At 40.9% G+C, this 18,098-nt stretch overlaps 1 protein-coding gene across 1 annotated transcript in view; it reads right to left on the reverse strand.

The window, feature by feature from the left end:
- TENM1 (teneurin transmembrane protein 1) overlaps positions 1-14,694 on the reverse strand; it is a 786,103-nt gene extending 771,409 nt beyond the window's left edge. Inside the window, exon 1 of the mRNA XM_036840114.1 lies at positions 14,217-14,694. The gene's annotated coding sequence lies outside the window, so the exon portion shown is untranslated. The remainder of the gene's footprint in view (positions 1-14,216) is intronic.
- Positions 14,695-18,098: the final 3,404 nt, after the last annotated feature.

Consider the following 18,098-nt stretch of genomic DNA (forward strand, 5'->3'; position numbering starts at 1 on the left):
AAAGCACATTATTTTCTAATTTTTCTAAAATGAACTTATATCACCCATATATTAAAAAGCTACATGTTTTAAATTCTTCAAAAATCCATTTTAGAAAAGGCAGTGTGGGGACTTCGCCCGTGGTGCAGTGGTTAAGAATCCGCCTGCCAATGCAGGGGACATGGGTTCGAGCCCTGGTCTGGGAAGATCCCATATGCTGCGGGGCAGCTAAGCCCGAGTGCCACAACTACTGAAGCCCATGCGCCTAGAGCCCACCGCAACGAGAAGCCTGCGCACCTCAGTGAAGAGTAGCCCCTGCTCGCCACAACTAGAGGAAGCCTGCACGCAGCGACGAAGACCCAACACAGCCAAAAATAAATAAATTAATTTAAAAAGAGAAAAGAAAAGGCAGTGTGATGAATTATAAAGCAAAAGAAAAAGGAAAACATTAACATTCCAATATTTTATGATTGGCACTTAATTAACATGATGGCCCTAATTTATCAATCAAGTAATTCCCAAACCTATTTTTTTAATATTTGAGGCAAAAATCTTAGTAATAAGGGCAAACAATTTAAAATTTCTACACAGTGAATCAAGACAGAAGACAATATCTAAATGCAATTTTTAAAAAATGTAGGTCAATAACGTCATTGTCACCTTTGACAAAGATGACAAAGATCACCAAGGTGACCTTGCAATGATAAGAGTATAATATTATTAGTAATGATCTCCATATCCAGTACACTATATATAAATCATTCATAATAGACTAAAGTGGTGCTCTTGATTAGTTGCAATCTAATTGCCCGATGTGCATTTTTCATCACTGTTAATGTTGCTCAAAAAAGACATGGTTCTGCTCCAGTGTTCATGTAGTTCCATAATAGTGCTAAGATAGAATCTTTTAAGGGAAGACATTTCAGAAAGTACTTAGATCTAGACTACAAAAAGTATTTCTGGCTCTTCTGCCACATATACCAGAGCAAGTCTGTAGAAATTGGCTTCATACTCATCAGGCTGATTCTGCAAGGCAGCTAGCAAAATTGCTTTAAAAAACAGACAGCCCTATATGCAGCATTTTGCCTGGGTGAGATCCACAGAGGACTGGGAAGCAAGAGGGCTTTAAAATCATATAGCTCTTCTCTGCTCACTTCTCAATTGCCTTCTGACTGAAGCCTTTAGGAGTCTATCTCCCCCTTTATGATTAGAGAAGGCCAGTTCACACGATCTATATAAGATACCCCAGGTTACTTGCCATCACTTACCAGTTCCCAACATGTACCACTTCCCTCACCTTTTACCTTTTTGTTCGACTCAAGAATTCATTTCCACAAAAGAAACTGTTGACTGTCTTAATACTGCATGAGGGCTAGCTACCCTTAGAGAAAAAACAAGTTAGAATGTTTGACAGGACCATCATTGAACGCAACCAAATAATGCATACCAGAGGCAAAAACAGCAGGAGCCACAAATGTTAGAAATGCATCTCACAGAACAAGCTCTAGTCGTAAATCCAAATTGGAAAAGCTCATCAAGGGATCATCTAACCCAAACTTCCATTAGTGCCACTACCTCTTGTTTGGGCCCACCTAGAGAATAATATACTACATCCTTCAGTTCTCAGCTTCTTAAAATGAAACTATCATCTGAGACTGGCTATGGAGATAAAATGCATAAACTGGAGGTGAGCAGAAGAAAGGTCTAAAAATCTGGTTCAAAAAATATATACATATATATGAACATGCATATATGTGTGTAGAGATAGATATCTTTCTCAGATGCATTTAAAAAGTATAATTCCTACTCATTTAGAAAATGGGACTTTTTAAACTTGTTTTTCAATAATTACTCAATTATAAACTAATTATAACTATAACACCTATATTAACACTATATTTTCAAAAGACTTTGGGATGCATACAGGTCACACTTTATTTTACTAATGAGTGTATCTTTACATATTGCTACACATGCTTTGACACCCCTAATGCTATTTTTCTAATGGGACGTTTACTCAAAGACCTTGTAGAAAATAATTGTGTTAATAACAGAGACAGTTTCCCCATTACAATGATCAGTGCTCTCAGACAATTAATGCTGCAACACTCTGTATTGTCACTTTCTTCCTCAGGGCCTAGAGAACATCTAGGTTTACATTATTGGCTGCAGCTTCTTTTTTTTCCTGCAATATGGGCATTTCTAATGATGAGACCTGCCAAAACTTGTCAATGCTATTTTTCTTCTTTTCCATTAGAGGTGACTGTGGCTGAATAGCCAAGTAATCTATAGTCTAACTTCACTTAATTGTTTTTACTACATGACATGAAGAAATATAGTGAGTAATCACTTCTGTTTTACATGAAGCAAATCGCTAGTGCTTTCCACAGCAATATGAAGAAGCCTTAACTTGCCTAATCTCCCTCGAACATCCTGTTTAAATCCTGACATGATAAACTCAACCCTCCTTGGTTCTCCAGTGAGTGAAGACTAGATTGGATAGTGGATCTCAATTATTTTCCCTGGCTGTGGACCTCTTCAAAGCAAAGCTGCCACAGAACAGTTGGCCCCAATTACAATTGGTATATTCCTCTCCCTCCAGCACCATTTCTCAAGGAGAATAGGTTTATTCTCCTTGTTTTTTATTACCTAAACCTCACTTGTAAGGTGGCAATATTTATATTTGTGTTTTTGTTTCCTCTTTGTTTTGTAAATGTATTTTTTCTGTAGTGAAAGTTATACGGACTTATTACAGAAAATCTGAAAAATACAGAAAGGAAAAATATCACCTATTACCCACCTCCTCCAAACAGAGATAATTATTTTTGGCACTTTTGTGCATCTTTTTCCAGTCTTTCTTTTCTTACCTATTGGGTATATATAATTTGGTATCCTGCTTTACCACTTGATAGTATAACATAAACGTTCTCCTTTTATCATAAAATATTTGTAAACATCATCTGTAACGGCCATAAAATATTACATTGTCTAAACGTACTATAAATCACTTAGCAATTCCCTTGTTGAACATTTAAGTTCCTTCATTTTTTCCACTATTACAAATAATGCTTGGTGAAAATCTTTGCAAATAATGCTTTTTCTGCCTTTCACATTATTTCTTTAGGACAAATTCCCAGAAGTAGAATTACTGAGTCAAATGGTATGAGCATTTTTAATGCTTCTGCTGCAAACTGCCAAATCTATACCAACTAACATTTCATCATGTCCTTATTATTCATTCATTTATTCACCCAATTCTTATTAAACACCTACTGTGTACCAGGCACTGTGCTTGCTAGGTGATATGGATGCAGTAGTGAGCAAAACAGACATCAAGTCCATGCCCTCAGGGAGCTAGTATGTTAGTAGATTTCATAAATCTAAATAAACAAACATACAGTGTGATACCAGGTAGTGATGAGTAATATGAGGAAAAAGAGAAGCGGATAAAGGCATAGAAAATAAACCACGATAGGACTCTTTACATAGGATGGTCCGGGAAGGCCTTTATGGTGAATGAAAATTTGATCAAAGATTTGAATGAAGTGAGAATTCATTTCAGGCAGAGGAAATAGCAAGTGCAAAAGCCCTGAGAGACAAAAATGCATGGCATGTTTACGGGACAGAATGGAAGGCAGTTTGGCTAGAATGTTATGAGCAAGGTTTGGTGGGAAAAATGGAATGATATGAGACTGGATAAATAGGGAACAAATCCTGTAGGACTGTGTAGGACATGGTAAAGATTTTTTAATGTATTTTAAAAATTTTACCTTATGTGTGATAAGAAGCCAGCCATCAGAGGGCAGAGAGTGGGAAAATCAGAAGATCTTATTTATTTTTTAAAAGGATCACCCTAGCTGCTGTGTGGAAAACTATGTGGAGGCAAAAATGTATGTAAGGGCATCAATTAGAAGGCTATTTCAGTAGTCCAGGTTAGCGGTGATGGTGGTGTAGACTAAAACACTAATGGTGAATGAGAGGAGAGGCAAATGATTCAAAGGATATGGCTTGAAGGTAGAGTCATATGTCAGGTGTGAAAAAAAAGAGGAATCAAGAAAACTCTAAGGTTTGGGACTTGAGCAATTACACCGAGCATTATCTTACAAAACAAACAAACAAGAAAACCCTTGTATTTATTTTTTCTAATTTGCATTTATTCTGATTACTGAAGACTGAGCTTTTTTCGCATTTATTAGCCATTTTAATTGCCTCTTATGAATTAGCTTTCCACACCTTTGCCCAGATGGCATTTATAAAATCCTTTCCTCCCTTAGCTTCTATTTCATTATTTCCTGGTTTGCCTCCTACCTCTCTGACCTTATTCTTGACCTGCTCTCTCTTGAAGTCTCCTCTTACTTCACCAACCTCTTAAGTTCAGTGTGTCTCGAGATTTCATCCTTACTTCTCTTCTCCCTCTACATATACTCCCTAGGTGAACCCACCTTCCTATGATTTCAACTACTACGTTGACTGATGACACACAAATCTCTACTTCCAGACCTGATCTTCAGATCTGTAATTTCCATCTGTGACAAATCATCTCTATCTGGATGTCAAGATAGTGCCTCATATTAAATAAATCCAAACCTGACCTCATTATTCCCACCCAAACTGGCTTTTTCTGCCATGTTCCCTGTATTGCTTAATGGCATTACCTAATTTTCCAAGCCAAAAGCCTCAGTGTCTTTTCTCTCTCTCCCTCAGCCTCTAAATGTAATCAATTTCCACGTCCCACTGATGTTACCTTACGAGTGGCTTTCAAATTTTCCCCCTCCTCTCCATCTTTACTGTCACTGCCATGGTTCACACCTTCATAACCGCTCACAGTTGCAACATAGCCCCTTAATGTCTCACTGCTACTACTCTTAATGCACTTCAATCCATCCTTCATACAGGTGCCATCTTTCTAAAACTCAAAGTTGGTGACCTGCCCCCCTCACTTTAAAGCCCTTCATCTAATTCAGTAGATTCTGCTACAATGCATAACATTGTGTAATTTTAGATAAAAACCACAACTCTCCAATATAATTCTCCATGGAGGGAAATCCTAACACATCCAGTCATTCAATAAATATGTACTAAGCCCCCTCTGGGTGTCAGACACATGTAAGGAAATAAAATAAGACATTATCCCTAACATCTGTTCCCCAGACCTGGGTAGGAAATAAAATGACACTCTATTTTCCTGGGTTGGTATTCCCCAATGCTAATTTAGCCTTGTACCCTTTCAGGATCTTTTAGCCCTGTGGACTGTGGGTCTCCATATTCTCTGACTGAAAAATTCTTAGCTATTCTTTAAGAGCCAATTCAAATGTCTGTCTCCCCCATTAGATGGTAAGTTTTTTTTAATGTCTTTGTAGCACTGGGTAAACAGAGACATTTAAAAAGCTTTGATGAATGAATGAATGATTGAACAGATGAAGTTCTTTCTTCATGAAAATTGTTTTATGATGTATAACCAAAACCCTGTAATACTGAAGTCTTCAGTAAAAAAGAAGCCAGTCCATGAGACTTGGAGAGTCTTTGTGGAAAACACTTGAGATTTCAAGACCCATTGTCCTAGAGCTCTGGGTAAACATTGATTCTTTTTCTGCCTTTTCAACAACAAAGCGGTCCCAAGCATTTTGCTAAATGTCTAGGACCAGTGTTCCCTTCTTACTAAGTCTAGTGCTGTTTTACACATTTTCTTCAACATGTTCTACTCCATGTTTAGCAGAAATATATCGTTAAATTTTTCTCTATTCCGTGTTAAATTACCCTTAAAATATTTCCCTTGCACTGAATTCTAATTGTTTATATTAAAATTACCTCACTTTCACAAGTTGTCCAATGTTTCATCAAGGCAATGGCTCAAACAGGGGAAAAGAACAAAACAAAGAAGAAAATGTAGCACTCCTGTGTTAACACTTCATGTATTTGAAACCAAAAGTAATGGTGTCACACCTAAGGGTTGACATTTTATTAGACTAAACATGAAAGATCAATCACAAATGCACTCACAACGAATGGATACATGCACAGAGTAAATCTGTAATAAAGGGTACCAATCCAGAAAATCTGTATGTAATTTTAGCTCCTATCCAAGATAATTGAAAGAATGTATGAGCCAAAAACAATATAAAAAATAATATTTCACTTTATACTTATATTCGCTAGTATATACCTAAGGAATTGGTCGGATTTAGAAAAAGAATAAAAAGATTAATCACTGCGAAAACTTTAGTGAATGTCCCAGAGCTTCTTTTCTCATAAATCTATATACTACCTCAACTCTTGGAAATAGCTGAAAGAAAGAAAGAGAAAGAAAAAGAAAGGAAGGGAAGGAGGGAGGAAGAAAAGAGAGTGATGTTATTGGTATTTCAAGGTACAAGAGTCTTCTTAAGTCGAAGTAATAGGTATCAAGTGGCCAATCAACTGCACAGCCTTCTCCCTTAGAGGTCACTAGATCTCATTAGTGAAATTTATAAAAGGAGTTTCTTATTTGACTTGCACAGCAATTCTGTCAATGCTTCCCTACATCGCTTAAAGCTCTAAAGATATGAGTCACAATCACAAAAATATATTCATTTCAAGCACGCAGTAAGCAAATAGGTGATGTATGTTTCTGTGAACGATGCTTGCAAAATCCACATCAAAAATGTACACATAATTTTTAATAAATATTCCTTTAGTCAAAAAATCCCATCCCCACACACATAAATACAAATATATATGGGGGCTAGTTAATGGAGCAGGAGATCACACATCAATATCACTCAAATGCCTGCAATTAAGCAGAGCAGCTTTAAAAAAAGAAAATCATTAATGCTAAAGGGGGGTAATGCACAGATATAAATTCAAAATGTTGATGAGAAACATTTTGTTGATAGCAATTGAGTTAGCTAGAAACACTTTGGGTTTAGAAAGCTTCCAGCCACTGTGTGGTTGTAGTGTATTTATACACCTCTATATTTAAACACAGGTGGTAATTAGCAAGATTGAGACACCTTTAATAAGGCGTCATCATAGGTGCAAAGGATGTGTAGCATGAGTTCATTATCAATAACTTTCCTGAATTAATCATCTCTCAGGACATTTAATTTTAAATGTACCTGAAAAAACCTGGATTACTGAGATAGGCCATCTGCAGTATCTTTTTCTAATTTCCCTGAACAACTGAAGAGTTTTCTTAAAATGTCTGTATACATCTGGGACACAGGGAAGGCAATATCTAATAAACCAATTGTCCAGCTAATCTGGCACCTTCTCTTTGACAGGTGTCTAAACCAGATAGAGGCATTAGAAGTAATATAAATACTTAGAATCCACCAATTATACAAAACCTTGGAACTGGGAAATTTTCTCCTTGACCTTAGCCTGCGATCATATTTTCCCTGACGTATGCAAACTGATAGCAATGTATTTTTTATTTTGGTTGCTTTAAAAACCCTCATTCACACAGGCAGTTAAAAACACTAAGCAGTGATTCCAAACATTAAAATGAAACTGGATTTCCTTTGATAAAACCATGTAGGGGTTCTACTTAAAGTCACACACATATACATGCACACACACACATATATATATGCAATCAACATTCTGAATACCTACAGTACCTTTCATCTAAATAGGAAAACAATTTAAAAGTAAATATACAGTCATTTCTAAAGGGAAACTGAGGCTGTATCTTCACAATATCATTTGGATGAACAGTTAAAATTCATTGATCAGATCTTTGGAACTATTCAGATGATTGACTAATTTTTTTTTTTCACTGTACATCCAAATGCCAAGCATCTGCTGAAAGGTTAGAGGAAATCGACATGACAAAGAAAATATGACATAGATAGATACTAGGAAATCTACATGTTCAATAATGATGATTGACTGAATTTTTCATGTTTTACTCAGATATTTTGGTATTTTTACTCAGATATAGCTCAAGTAACAAAAATAAACCAGTTAACAAAATATATGCAATTCAATACCCAACAACTGGATACTGATATCAAGAATATTCCCTAACATGTAAAAATGAAAATATTATTTTTCCTAAACTTTTTTTTTTTTTTTGGCCACACAGTGCGGCATGCGGGATTTCAATTCCCCGACCACGGATTGAACCTGGGCCCCCTGCAGTGGAAGCACGGAGTCCTAACCACTGGACTGCCAGGCAATTCCCAATTTTTCCTAAACTTTTAAATCCTACTTCATTCTATCTTTAATAATTCTGTCTGGGACATTTATATTTTGAAATTATAGTCACTTTAAAACAGAAAATTACCTGGTGACATATAAATATAGATATAGATTTAGATCTCCATTCTTTTTTTCCTTACCAAAATCCTTTTTGGGAATCACTCTTTCTTAGCCATAATACAGAAATTTGTTTACAGCTATAAATTCAGACAAAAAAATATTAGTTTATCAGAACCCATAGCTGATAATATTGCAAAAGGCTTAACATGGATTGAAATTCAGCTCATATTAGAGTTTGTGATCCCAAGTTCAATTTAGTAAGTCATAATCAGCCACAAAAATGTTACAGCAGAATATGAGAAACATTAAAAGGCAATGTCCTCATTGTTGACTACTTATCAACTGACAACTTAGTCAATTAAAATTAAAACAATCAGTATGCTTTATGGTGATGGGTAAAATGAGTGTTTTACAGATTTCAAATAAATGTATTCAAATCCATTTGGTCTCTGTAATAAAAAAAAGTGGGGCACAGATATTTTAATAAAATAGTTTTTATACTTGAAAAGGAAAAATAACTAATCTTACCAGAAAATTCAAGCATCATTTATATTTAACTTTACTGTGATCTCTAACTAGGCTTCTTTAAAGTCTACAAAATCATAATTTGACTGAACATATTTTTTCCAATGTAATAGCTATTATGAAACTATTTTACAGCTGTGAATGTCCTCATAGAACAAAAAACTCTCTGTAGCATACACATAAATACCAATAGGAATGCACAAATCAAAGCTCTATTTCTGTGATTATTTTTAAAGAACTGCTTGAGTAGGGACAAGGCAGGTTGCATAAAATCTTCAGGAAAATGACAGAGATGGCACTGATTTTTGTTCTGCTTAATCATTTATTGCTCGCAAATTCAATCCCCCAGCCTTTTACAGTTACTCTCAGGGACCAACAGGCTGGCATGAAATTAAATTAACAAGCAGGTTCCCATCCTGAATTAGTGACTCCCAGCTGTCTGTCCCATCTAGTTTCCATGGCAGTAGAAGAATCGGTGAAAAGTGAGGTGCAGGAAACTGTAAGAAGCCGACATATCAAACTCTTTAAGTCGATTTCTTTAAGCTGATGAATCAGTACCGGGGGCGGCGGTGGGGGTGGGGGGAGGTAGAACTGAAGTTAAAGTGTTTTATTTCCTGGCTTTTTGAAAAGGCCAGTGTGTTTCTGTTTTTGTCACTGCTGAGGGATGCAAGCAACAGCTCCTTACACATTTCATAGAAGGCTGTAGATTCAGGATGGCATTTGGCTCATTATGTATTTTATAGTAACCCAAGAATGTTTAAGGGTCTCTACATGTATTTCAAAGCGTTTCATTTTATGTTTTTCTTTCTTTTTTGACATAGATATTAAGATTCATCAGCCTGCTAAATGACTCCAAAACATCCAGAAACTAAGTAAAAAATTCTCTCAACCAACCAGATGTTTGTTTGCATCACCTCAAACAGCTGGATGGTTGACGGAACTTTTCACTCACATATTTGGGTGTCACCTAGATACAGCCATAGAGACCTGTCATAAGTACCCAGGAAAAAAATATTAATCTTGGCACATACCTACCATAAACACAGATATGAAGGCTCTGAGTAAGAGCTTCACAGGGCGTAATTCACTGATATAAAAAGAGATGATTTAACACATTTTCCTGTGTCCATTTTCCAATTACCTTCTCCACTCCACTTAGAGTAGGTGGGAATGGAGAACCCAATATTTCAGAATCATTACATCACATTGAAAACATCATCCAAGAGACAGTGGTTAGTTGGCATATATGCATGTTTCACCATATGCTATTGTTTACCTAAAGTGGAGGCCTGGACAGGAAGTAAAAGTCAGAATTTTTTTTAAGTTGTAAATTATCCAAGATTATACTCCCAGGTCTAGAAATGTGTCCTGAAGTTACATAAGAATTTAACAGGCTTTATTTATCAGACTCTAAATTATTATATTTAAAACATTAGTGATCCAACATCAATTGTAAAAATATTTACTACCTCCAATTAAAACTAGTTTGCTTTGATTATATATAGAAATGTTAGCAGTACAATTAGTACAAATATTGTTATAAAACAATTTTCAGTTTATGCCATTATATTCCAATTTCCTCAGCCCTATTTTTCATGGGTTCCAAATGTAAGCAATTTCATTGGTCTTGCTAAATTGTACCATAGTACAACTAGCAAACTACAAAATCTCTATACATTATATAAATTGTCATAACAGGGTACCACATTTGGAAGAGACACATATGCTTGGACCATCAAGGTTGTTAGGAATAATCAAAAGCTATGTGAAACCTTTTATAGCATTCACCTGCTCAAACTAAGCACAATTCTAGCTGGTTCTATTTGATATTTACTTTCCTCAGTTCTAAAAAAAAAAAAAATCAATGGAAAACAGAAAGGAAAAGAAATAATATATTAAGCCAGGATTCAGAATGTTTTACCATTTAGGGGAAGGAAACAGACTAATTTCAATTCAAAATAGTGATTTAATCTAATACTCAGAATCTGCAGATGATTTAAAGCAGTTTCTGTATATGGAAACAGTTCTGAAATCTGATTCCTTTTAATTTTTTATAATCAGCAGCTATATATCTAGCTATTGATATATGTTGTTGATCATAACTGCTAAATACTATCCCTTACAATATTCTTCATCATTTAATCTGCCTGTAGTTGTGCTAGTAATCCAATTCAAACCACTCTGGTAAAGGATGGGAAGCTTCTTTTAAAAAAAAAAAAGCACGCACGGATTAGTATTTTTAAGGCTAAATCGACAGGAACTTAAATATATGTAATATTAATAAAATTATCATACATGTCTCATATCTGATGCATGGCATTCTCATGAGATTGCTTCTAAAAGTGTGTGTGCGTATGTGAGAGTGCTAGAACAAATGTGTGAATATTATAAGAAAATCTGTTTTCGTTAAAATAATTAATCATTGTGTCAAGTATTCAAAGTACTGGTCTTCTTTTGACCTCAGGTCAGTAAGTACGTAAGTAAATAAATAGATAAATAAATCATTTGTTTGGGAAACCTTAGGAAATTTATTAACCATAATCTATACCAAGTACTTGATAACTATACTGAAAACTGAAACTGATGGACTTTCCGGAAAAGCAAGCTTCAAGTAAAAATTACATGGATTCTAATTGCTATCTCTAACATAAAATGGAAAAACTCTTTGTTAATACTGAACCTTCTACCATTTCCAAGTTTTTAAGGCTGTCATGGAAAATAAATTTCCACTAAACCTTCTGTTTTCAGAGGCAACATATCAAAAGAATGTTTTGCAGTTTGACAATTTAAAGTCATATTGTACAGAATAAACTTGAATGTTGGACTGTTCTGCTTCAGCAAGAATCTGTGTATTAAAAGCATCAGAAAGGTACAATGACTATAAGGGAAACTATGATCATGTCAGCATTATATACACAAATGATAGCTGAAATGAAACACCGAGACCTTTAGAGTACTCAGATTTCTAATTAGGCCTCTGAAAGAGATGGTAGTTAACATATAATCTGATTTTACTTTTTAACACACCTATTTGTTTGAATATTTGGAATCTCACTTAATCTTACAGCACAATGATTCCACAAAGCATTCTTTCCTTCAGCTCCATTGTATATTTTGTCAAATGGCATGATGGTTCTTAATTCATAATGGGGACTTAGAGCTAATGGTAAATACTAATTCATGTATTCAAAAAAATACTCATTTTCTACTATGTGTCTGGCATGGTTCTAGGGACTAGACTCTATTGGTTTTATTATACAAATGTTAACATTTGTTCGTTGAGTTGTTTTCCAGAAACTCCTGTTTTTCAAAAACATTCTGGGGGACAATCTGAAAACTTTTAAATAACATTTAGAGCATGGATTCATTTTAGAAATTACCCAAACCCCTTTAAAATGCATCTTGTGACTTTCTTTTATTATCATTAAAAGGTTCCAACATGACTTTGGCATACTTGCAAGCTTTTAACTACCCTTTAAAAAAACTTTGCAAGGGTAAATTATTTAACGCATCACACACACACAAAGTCTTATGAACTTGGACAAAAATGGCAAAACTAGGATTCTGCTCTTCCAGTTAACTACTTAAAGGGTCATACTATGCCTTATGAAAATTCATTTTTCCCCACGTTGAAAATATTAAGAGCAAGGGTGAAGGGGCGGTGAGCAAGCAAGCAAATGCTGGGTAACCATGGAGCAGAATGTAAAGCTGTGGATCTCATCATCATCATCATCATCATAATAAGCCTTTTCTTCTTAGACTGTCATCTTTCTTGGCAGCACTGGAGTACCCTATGCTCCAAATCGGAAGTCTTCGGACTAAGAAGATGGACAAGGATATTTCAGCCAAAAGATAATAATAGAGCAGACATTTGCAATGTTTTCCCCTAACAGGTTAAGAGTAGCGATTGATTCTCACAGTACAGTGTACCTGGTTTGTTAATTATAATCATAGAACAACAATCTAAAATTCAAGGAAGCTGTCTGTGACCCTCACCACGAACGCGATCAATTAAGTGCTAATCTAACAGTACCTAACAGGATCCACTGGAGTGTTTCGTTTCCTTTTGGTTTCTAAACCCGAGCGGCTACTAATTTCCCTTCTATGGCACTAGGAACTTCTCTTTGTATTTCTTCGGGCCACCTCAAATACTCCTCCGGATTAACATCCCAGGGGAAAAAAACGGGAAAGTTCAGGACGTCTCCTGACCAACTGCTTCATTTTGAAGACCTACCCATATTATCATATCGCCAGTAGCAATGATGCAGATCCGCTAAACCCAAAGCTGCCGACGGCAAGCATGAGCTGCAAACCAGCCCCCGCCCCCGCCCCTACTCTCCCGGTGGCAAAATAGATGTCGAGAAGACTTGTACTAGTGGAATGAGATCGTCTGTCTCCGCAATTGTAAACAACCGGCTGCACTGGGTTTGCTGAAATCTTTAAATACACTCCTGACTGCAAACACATCCACTCACCAAGTCGCGCTAACAGTCTCCCCTTCTCCACCTCTAGGAAAAGCATCCTAAAACTGAACTGGCAATCCGCCCGTTGTGGAGTGGAAGAAAGTGAGGTTACATTTCCTCAGGCATGCCTAGTGGGTACTTGGCAGTCCGCAGAGGTGCTGGCCGCTGCTAGATTGCCGGTACCACGTTTCAGGATGAAATGCGAAAACACACAAACCCGCGCAGCTTAAGCGCGTGGTTAAAGCCAACACCGACGGCTCCCAGAGCACCGACTGCTGCGTAATGACTGTCTCTTATGACAGAGATTGGGGTGTAGGAAGGAAGCATTGGGTAGGGCCCCAGACGGCGTAGGTTAGAAGGAGGTCCTGCAGTACCCCCCGGAACATGGGCTCCCCGAGTGAGGTTCAAAGAGAAATTCAAAAGCAAACTGGTACTAAAGTGCCTCCTAGCCCCTGAGTATCTTCTCTCAGAGAGACGGCAGGAGCGGGACCCGAGTGGCCGAGCCCCTGGCGGACGCTCCAGGAGGGAAGGATGCTGGAGGAGAGGCGCCCCCTTGTCTCTTCTCGGACCGAGCCCACCCCCCTTCCCAGCGTCCAGGTCCACTTGTTAGAGCGCCAGGGCTCTGAGCGAGAGCTGAGGAGAGGGCCCCCCTTTCAGAACTGGAGGAGTTGGTTGGCAAAAGTGTCGCCTGAGAAGCCTAATGAGCCCTCGAAGGGCAGCGCCCCCAGGGCCCGCTGAAAGCTTGAACTGCGAACAAGGCCGACCTCCCATCTCCCCCGGGTGGTCCAGAGCCCCGGGCCGGGCGAAGACCAAGAGAAGAAGGAGCCGAGGTTATGCCACCTCGGGCAGGACTCCCAGAGCGGACGCTGCCCGCCACTCACAGCCGGGAACCGCCATCCGCCGCCTGCAGCCTTGGGGCGAAGTTCGCCGGGAGTCCTTGGGGTGGGAAGTGGGGGGTTGGGAGCCGCGAGCCAGAGGGAAGGAGGTGGGAGCCGGCAGCAACGCACCTACCTAGTCCAGGCGTAAGTTTCGATGGCGTCCCCAGGTGCGGTCCCCCGCCCCCTCGCCAGGTGCTCAGCCCCGCCGGGCGCTGCCCGTGCCCGGGACCTCAGGCGTCTCAGCCGGTTCCTGCGGGAAACGACTGTAAATCCACATTACTGTTCGAGCTGCCGCTCGGGCCCCCGCATCGCTCTCCTCCGGTTGGCGGCGGCGGTGCTCTCAGCCGGCAGCCGCCGGGGGCAGGGACCGAACCTGGCTACTACCGCGCCAGCGGACGATCGCTGCCAGGAGGGTGCTTGCGCCCGGGGTCGTACGTGGGTGCGAGAGTGTGTATACGCGTTTGTGTCCGTGAAAGAGAGAGTGTGGGTGTGTGTGCGAGCAGAAGGGGTGAGCCCAGCCCCCGGGGCACTCGGAGGTGAACTCCGGACTAAGCCGGAGCCCGCCGCGCTCCCGGGTGCGGGGCGTCTGCACGGCTGATGGCTGTGCTGATGTTGCCGTGGCCGCCGCCGCCGCGCTCTAAGGCTGGTCGCGGTGGTGCAAAAAATGTTTCTCCGCTACTCGAGACCAAAAAACCTGCCCTGTCTACTGAGCATGCCCGGTTTGACAGCTCCACAGCCAGGGTTTTTTTTTTTTTTTTTCCTTTTCCACTAAGACTCCAGGTTTTAGCCGCAGCTGAGATGGGGGGGCGGGGGTGGGGGAGCTCCGGAGGAGGAGGGCTTAGGGACCAGGTAGCGGGCAAAGGAAGGGATATCGAGATGAGAAAGATCAGGGTGTTAGAGGGTGGAGAGAAGGAAGGAGAAAGCTGGGGGTGGGAGCAGAGGAAGGAAATAAGGATCAACAAAATTTAGATTTCGTACCACAATGAGTTCCCGGCCAGGGTACTCTCATGACCAGATTCTATTTTTTCCGGAGGGTTAGGTGGGGTGGGGGTGGTTCGGAGGAGTGTTTGTCATCCCCAAAGCAACCTGGAACAGTGTTTTATAGTCATGACATACACAAACGCGCGCGCTGTTGCACACCACACACACACACACACACACACATACACACACACACACACACACACACACACACACACACAGGAGCGCGAACGCTACCGCGATGTGTAAAGCCTGAGGACTGACTTAGAATGCAAAGTCTCTTGCCAGTATAACTTTGGCAAAAAAAAAAGAAAAGAAAGAAAGCGAGCGAGCGAGAGACAGAGAGAGAGAGAGAGAGAGAGAAAATTGTTTGGATTCCTCCTTTCCCCCTCTTCCCCGCCTTCCAGAAAAGCCAAGCCCGTGAGTGCGGTGCGTAAGAGACCCGCAAGCTTTCTAGCGTGCGTGCGTGTGAGAGCACCGCCGACTGCCTCCCGCTGACAGTGTGACCCCAGCGCGCCAAGGCCGGCCGGCCACATGCAGCAGCCTCCTGGCGGCGCGTCGGGTCAGCGCTGACAATCTCCCCCTGGAGAGGGGCCCTGCGCTCCAGCTTCTACCCAGCCTGGCCGCCCAGGTCCCTGGGCTCCCCAACCCGCTCCGCCCCTCACCCAGCCAGGCACGAGGGCAAGTACCCGGACGAACCCAGCGCGCTGCCCCAAGCCCTGGATCCCTCCCTTCCCGCTGTCTTCAGCTTCCTCGAAAAACCGGAAAAGCGGAATCTGCATGCCCAGAAACTCGCTTTGGGAGCCTAAGGAGTCCTACTGGGCATGCTCAGGACTTGGGGCGCTTCGCGTGGAGGAACTCTCCAGCCGCCAACATCTGCACGGCTGGGCCAGATGTGAGTCTGAGGTGAGAGAAGTTGGTCCGGGATTGGGGTTTGGCTCCGGTTCCGGGAAGGGCGGCGGCGACGCCCACAGTCGCCTCCTCCTTCCTGGCTTCCCAGCTAGAGGAAGACCGTGGGAGATACCAAGTGCCGAGCCAGGGGAGCTGCACCAATTGGAGTCTAGCGTACTCCCAGACCCCCTTCCCCCCAGCGCCACCCCCGCCGTAGGCAGGTAGGGGGCGCGCAAAGCAGCAAAGAGAGCCTCGTGTGTGTTTGCAGGGACTGCTAGCCTCTAGGTAAAGAAAAGAGAGCGCGAAGAGTTGAATCTTTAGGAGACAGACGTTACTGATGGTTTTCTTGAGTGAAGAAAGAAGGGCATGTGTGAATGTGTGCACGCATGTTTGTAATTTTTCTCCTCAAGAGCAGGGACAGGAAAGCGAGAAGCTACTGCTGAGTTGAGATCCCGCTAGGGGTTGCAATAAGGCACATTTGGAGCCTTGGCTGGCGCTAATTACCGGGAAGAGTTGCTCGCGGCGCGGTGGGCGCGCACCAAAGCTTCCAGCTGTTCTTCTCCCTGGGTGGTGGCAGCTGCGTGAGAACGGCTTCCGGGCTGGATGGTCTCTGCGCTCCCTAGCAGGGGGGCCGGATTCAGTTTCCTAAAAAGAGAGAGTATAGGGTGACGCCAGGGATAGATCTCGGAACCGTGTGTTCCCATCTTCCTGGTTTTTGATACAGGTATTTGCAAAGAGGGAGCATTGTAAGCCCAGCACACTAATGAGGGGAGGAAATATAGCGAGCTGAACACTCTCAGGGTAAGAATGGGGGAAGCAAGAGCATGTTTATTCCCATCGTCCCTTTTTAAACACTGCCTTCAGCTTCGGGCAGGAATCGTTTGGATCCCAGCCGCTCACCATCACCCCTCCCACGCCCACCCCATCGCTCTGCCGACAAAGAAACAAAAGATGACAACTCGACTCTGGAGGGGGATAGCAACTGCTTCCAGAACCATCTCTCTGTTGGGCGGTTGAAAAAGCAGCGGGGAAGGGATGGCTATAAAACCTGTGTCTAGCCACCAACACGTAAACGAACCTTCCTAAAACCCCCTACTCTCCTCCAAAACAAAACGAAAACATATATTTAGGAGATATAGGAGATATGTTTACATGTATCTCCTAAATAAAATAAAGATTTCTCATTAAGAACTACCTGAACCACGAACTGTGGAGGGAAAAGACTTTCAGGATACCTCCCCAATTCCCATCTAAGAGTTCTGGAAGGAGGAAAAAGAAACATCTGGCCAGTTAGTTCTCCAGTGACTGGAAACACTCTGAGTCTAAGGAAACTCTGTCACCAATGATTAAAGAAAGAGCTCCTCATTAATGAAAAGGGAATTTTGGCAGAATGAGACTTGGACAGATCATAACAGCCACGGAAATGGAATATACGATTTAAAACCATGATCATCCTCACGCTCACACTCGCTGCCTCTTTGTTACTCTTTTCGAAGACGTAGGGAGGAAGGGACAGTTGATCCCCAGGGATTTCATGAAAGGAAACTCAGCTTGTTTCTCTCCTGGCGATTCGGCAGTCTGTTTAATCATTTAAAAAAAACCTCTCTCCTCTACCGCCTCCTCCTTATGTTTTCTCTCACATTCTTGCCTCTCATTTTCCTTATCGTCTTCCACAGCTTCCTGGAGTCCTTAATTCATTTGGTCTGCGCCTGTCTCCCTTTAGTCCCTTCAGAAACATTGTTTCCCTTTCGAATTCCAAAGTACAGAGGGCTCTGTGACTTTTCTCCATTTCCAAAGAACTGATTTACTGCTTCTGGAGGTCCATAGCCTGATACTGTAGGTGGATTTCCTAAAGCGTTTATTCAACTTTAGAGATTCCCTAGACACATTTAAGCAACAGGAAATTGCAGAATTTTTAAGTCGTTTTGCTCATGGGACCAAGAATTTCTATTTCAAATGTGGATATCAGGAAGAAGCCACACTAAATTGCCAGTTTCAGAATGGCCAATGTGAAGGAAAATATAACCAATTGTAATGGAGCATGCAGTCTGTATAACACAGTTACCCAGTTGCCTGGGTTATATTATTCAAATAATTTGCTAGGAATTGTTAAAGAGATTTGCCTTTTCATTAACAAAGACCA

The sequence above is a fragment of the Balaenoptera musculus genome, chromosome X (assembly GCF_009873245.2).
Source record: "Balaenoptera musculus isolate JJ_BM4_2016_0621 chromosome X, mBalMus1.pri.v3, whole genome shotgun sequence".
Classification (NCBI taxonomy): Eukaryota; Metazoa; Chordata; class Mammalia; order Artiodactyla; family Balaenopteridae; genus Balaenoptera; species Balaenoptera musculus.